At 54.3% G+C, this 4,934-nt stretch overlaps 2 long non-coding RNA genes across 2 annotated transcripts in view; one reads left to right on the forward strand and one right to left on the reverse strand.

Annotated features, from left to right (window-relative positions):
• Positions 1-4,934, reverse strand: part of LOC104848248 — a 22,500-nt gene that overhangs the window by 8,259 nt on the left and 9,307 nt on the right. The window contains exon 5 of the long non-coding RNA XR_002024706.2: positions 3,540-3,685. This is a non-coding gene — a long non-coding RNA (uncharacterized LOC104848248). The remainder of the gene's footprint in view (positions 1-3,539; positions 3,686-4,934) is intronic.
• LOC104848247 lies at positions 2,842-4,612 on the forward strand. Its single transcript, XR_776365.2, has 3 exons — positions 2,842-3,301; positions 3,565-3,662; positions 4,389-4,612. It is a non-coding gene; the product is annotated as an uncharacterized LOC104848247 (long non-coding RNA).

The following is a 4,934-nucleotide window of genomic DNA, read 5'->3' on the forward strand; positions in this document are numbered from 1 at the left end:
AAAAAAAAAAAAAAAAACTACATGAAAGTAATTTTTTGCAAAAATCACATGACCCTGTGAAAACATCTCCGGGGCTCCTGGAATCTTGAAGAAGTCCAGAGACCAAGGAGCCTGGAAGCTTAACTTTTATGACCCTTAGTTGACAGAGGAGGAAACCGAGACCACGGAGGGGAAGTGATAGGTTCAAGGTCAGATGGCTTCCAGGGGTGGGGGCAGGATGGGAACCCGGATCTCTGCTCTTAACCCTCACTCTTGCCCTTTGCTACCTGGCTGATGTTTCCCGTGGCTCCCCCGAAGCTGTGTTTGGACCACAGACCCTGTGTTTGTGGGTGCTGTTTCCCTCAGCCTGCCAGCCCCCTGACCTCACAACAGTGCACACTCATCCGTGCCTCCAGCCCCCTCTCCTGAAAATAATCCCCAGCATCCAGTCCTCCCGAGCCGACCTGCCCTGATGTCTCTCACCCCACACCTTGAGTGCCCTGGGTGCTGTGTTTGAGAATCTCACTCCCGGGGGTGCTGTTAGATCCTCGAGGCAAAGACAGAGCCTGAACCCTGTCTGCCTCCCTCAGTTTCATTGCCATTTTGTTTTAGAACTGTTTCCTGAGCATCTGTGTCCGGTGTGTGAGTCAGGTCTCCTGAAGGCTGTCTCCGTCCTCAAAGAAATGACGCAGGTTCCGTATTGCAGAACAGGTTCTGCGGGGTCAGTCTCAGGCTGTGAGGGGCTCCAGGTTTGGGGTCATGGGGGACTTCCTGGGGGAGATGACATCCAGCAGCCATGGGGTGGAGTCGCACTGCAGATACCAGCCCAGGCCAAGGTCTGTGGGGAAACCTGAGCATCAGGTGCTCCGGGCTGCAGAGGAGGATGAAGAGAGGGTGTCATGGACTTGCCGAGGCCAGGCTGCAGGCCCAGGGCCAGTCCAGATGGCCTTTGTACATTTCTCTGCAGACTTTGAACTTGATCCTGAGGTCTGGGAGCCCTGACATCCACAGCAGCGAGATCAAGCCAATCACTGTAGTTGCAGAAATGGATGGGGTAGAGGGGGAGATACTGATTGATTAGAGGGCTGCTGCTGCAGTAATCTAGGGGAGAGATAGCAGGGAACCGAACTTCGGAGGGGCAGCAAGGATAGGAAAGGCAGGTGGCCTTTTCTTCCTCTGACCCTTTACTCCTTCTACTCCATCACTTGAGCCTCTCACTCTTTCTCCAGCACACAAAGCCTGTTCCTACCACAGGGCCTTTGCACCTGCCATTCTCACCTCCCCAACCGCTCTTTCCTTCCATATGGGCATACTGTCAGAGTTCGCACATAAGTGGACAGTGGAGCTGGGATGTGAACCAGCCGGTCTGACTCCACAGCTTCTTGTCATGTTCAGTTGTCCTGGCTGGAGGCAGATGGGCAGTAACAGCAGCATCAGATGTGCTCAAGGACACTATTCCCACACTGCAGCAACTTGGGTCCCGGCTCGACACTTGGGAAGCCTGTGTCCCTGGGCAAGTCGCTGATCTTTCTGTGCCTCAACCCTTCATAAATAGCGGGGGATGCTAGGGGTCCCCACGTCTGAGGAGATCGGAGCCTGAGCCACATCTGCCTGCAGGAACTCGCTGGCGTGGTGCGTGCTGCAGAAGGGACACGATCTGTGTCAGCCCAACAGCTCTGTGGGGCTCAGCCTGTCTGACCCTGTGCACTTTGCTTGGGGCCAGCACTCCACCCTCTCCCCCCGCCCATACCAATACCTGAACCCGAGAACATCCACGGGAAGAGCCCATGGCAACCACGCCCAGGTCGGCTTTCACACAGCCAGGAGGCGCATGACTTATGGTCGCAGGGGGAAGGATGGGGCTGCGGGTCGCTAATCAATACCTACTGTGTGGGTGTGAGGGAGTCGCTACACCAGACACCCCGATGTGCATGTGTTTATTAAAAATGTGTTCCCCATTAGCGCGATCCTCTGAACAGAAAAAGCCTGTCGGCACTTCAACAGGGCTCCGACGTTGGGGCTGCGGCGTGATCTACGGCCTTGCTGCGTCCGCGTGGCTTCTCTTTGGGGTTCTTTGTTTCCTGCCGGGGTGGACCGGGTGGATCTGCACTGGGTACAGAGTTGAGGGTTTCCCTGGATGAGGAGCTGGGTGGTGCAGAGAAAGAATACTGTTCTCGGAGCCGAAGGATGGTCCTGTTCACAGTTTCATCTTTAGCAAGCACAGCATCGTTCAGTCCCTTTATAGGCATTTGTTTATTCCTGCATTTGGTTGTTGATTCGGAGCACATGTTGGCGCTGTGGCAGGCAGACCCAAGTGTGGCCCACATCATTTCAAGCCCTGGTATACGCCCTGCAGTTCCCCTCCCCTTGGTGTGACCATGATCTGTACAGTGATGAGGGTTTGCTGCAGTTTAAACTGCTAAATCAGTTTATCTCTGAGTTTAATCAAAAGGTAGATTGTCCTGGGTGGGCCTGGCTTAATCAGGGGGAAGCCTATAAAACAAGGTCAGGAGCTCCCTGAGGCCAGAAACTGTCTCCCCTCTTGCTGCAGGTTTATACAGCACAAGACAGTGACTTCTGCCACCCACCTACACAAGCCTGAAGCAGATTCTTCCCCAGTCATTCCCCAGGTTGACAGCCTGGGTGGCACCTTGAGTGTGTCCACTCCCGTGAGGTCCTGAGAAGGGGACCCTGCTCGGCTGTGCTCAGGCTTCTGAGCCAGGGAAACCAGGACGCAGGAGCTGTGCGTCAGGTCTCTGAGTTTGTAGCGTCTGTCCCGCAGCAAGAGAAAAGTGGCACAAGCTCCTGTTCAGTGCCAGACGCTATAAAAGATGCTCAGGGTTAAATGATACCCAAGGCAGTCTCCCACCGAATAGGTTTGTACCTACTACCACGCCAGGCTTGTCGTGACTCGAGAACCTGGACTGCCATCTAATTTCCTTTCCATGTGACCTTCGGCAAATCAGATGGCTACTCTGAGCTTCTGTTTTCTCAAATGAAAAAAGGGGCCAGCAGAAGTCTGCCTAAGTGGTTGTTATGGTTGAGATCTCTGATGTCCTCCAAAGCCTCGTGTATTCAGAGGCGGGGCTTTTGGAAGGGGATTGGGTCACAGGGGTGCCGTTATCTTCGGGAGATTAATCCAATGATGAATCCTTGCTGAATGTGCTGTTAGGAGGCGGGGCCAGGCGGGGAGACGCAGGTCTCCGGGGCGTGACCCGGAAGGGTTCGTCTCTCTTCCTGGACGCCATGATGTGAGCGGTTTCCCTCCATCCAGGCCTCTCCACGGTGCTGCCAACCATGCGAGGACTGAAAGCTCTGAAACGTGAGTCCGAATAAAAGTCTCCCTCAACGTGCGGGTGCTGGGTGTTGTGTCCCTGAGATGCACAGGGACCTGAGACAGTGTTCCCGGTGAGGGTGCTTTGGAAAAGACTGAGTAAAGGTAAGGACCGCAGTGTTTAACAGAACCCATCCTTCCTCCCTGACCCTATACACTGTGCCCAAGGACATAAATATCACCCCTTGTTACAAATGAACTACAGCAGGGCCTGCTGGCTGCTGACCTTAATATCCTTCTTGCTTTGTAAGGAAACCTCTAGTTTCAGGAGGGCACACGGAGTCCAGAGCACGTGTGAGGTCGGCCATCAGCTGGGCTACGGATCGATGCAGATATGAGCAGGAAGAGGGTGAGATGTCTTAGAGACGTATCCTTCGGGAAAAGAGATGCCAGATAAGATACAGGACACCTCATTCGATTGGAATTTCAAATCTAAGCAAAAATTTAAGAAATGCATATGTCCCAAATGCTTATGCTAAAAGTTATTTTTCATGCAGCCGTGCAGGTGAGGGTCCCCAGAGGAGGGCCCTACACCCTGTGTATGCAGGTATGGGGAGCTTTGATCAATTCCATGGGTTGGAGGTGCGAGGTCCACCATCCCTGGCAAAGACTCCTCGAGGGGGAAAGATGCTCTCCTGTTCCTGCCTGTATCGGCAGTACCCAGATGGCCCCAGCACACAGTAGGGCTCAAAACAAACAAACAAAAAATAAGTATGTTGAGAAGCTGAAATGAATGAACTACCTAAAGTCTAAGGTTCTAAGGTCTGCAGTGAGGAGGCCAGAATGTCATGCTCTGCTCAACAGAGCTGCCGGAGAGAGGAAAGGTGTCAGGCACAGTGACCACACTGCCAGCGGTGCTACTGGCAGCCAGGGTGGCCAATACCTGTGTGCCTGCCCAGCCCATACAGGCATCTCACAGAAACCCACCAGGTCCGCAGTGCGGCCCCGCCCACCGGAAAGGGAAGCCCAGGGAGGGAAAGTCATTCGACGGAAGTCTCTTATCCGATGGTCTGCGGCAGGAGGAGGGGCCCCCAGGTGAACTGGGACGGCTCCACTCTCTGGTGTCCGTTTGCAGGTCCCCATGCAACCAGTGGGCCCTTTCCGGTGACGAAGATCTGCAAGCATCTGTGCTGGGAGGCGTTCCTGGGTGCCAGGCTTCTGCTGGGTGCGGAAATGACCTCGTGCTCCAAAGAGACGGAGGAAGGGAAGAGCGGCCGGGGCTCTGATCATGGGCTAGCCAGGGTGTGGGAGGTTCAGCGACCCGGTACCGGGATCTGTCCCTTTTCTTCCTCCTCTAACCTCGGTGACACTCACCACCTGTCCCCTGACTCCGATCGGGTGGACCCTGGGCATCGTGGAGGTCACGGCTCGGGGCCCTGCGCCCCCCCACCCCATGTTGCCGCTTCACACAGTTGGCCTGTGGTGCAAGTTCGCGGATGGCCCGCTGATCGGCGATTCGTAAAGTGCCTCATTCAGCCACATGAGCCCAGAGAGGCTTCATAAAGGCTTTTCGAAGATGATAAGAAACAGAGCTGTCTTGTTAAGATTCCGGGGGCCTCAGATATCTTTCTTTTTCTTCTTCTTCTTCTTCTTCTTCTTTTTTTTTTTTTTTTTTTTTTTA

Source organism: Fukomys damarensis, unplaced genomic scaffold (genome assembly GCF_012274545.1).
Source record: "Fukomys damarensis isolate Sample0158 unplaced genomic scaffold, DMR_v1.0_HiC HiC_scaffold_12, whole genome shotgun sequence".
Classification (NCBI taxonomy): Eukaryota; Metazoa; Chordata; class Mammalia; order Rodentia; family Bathyergidae; genus Fukomys; species Fukomys damarensis.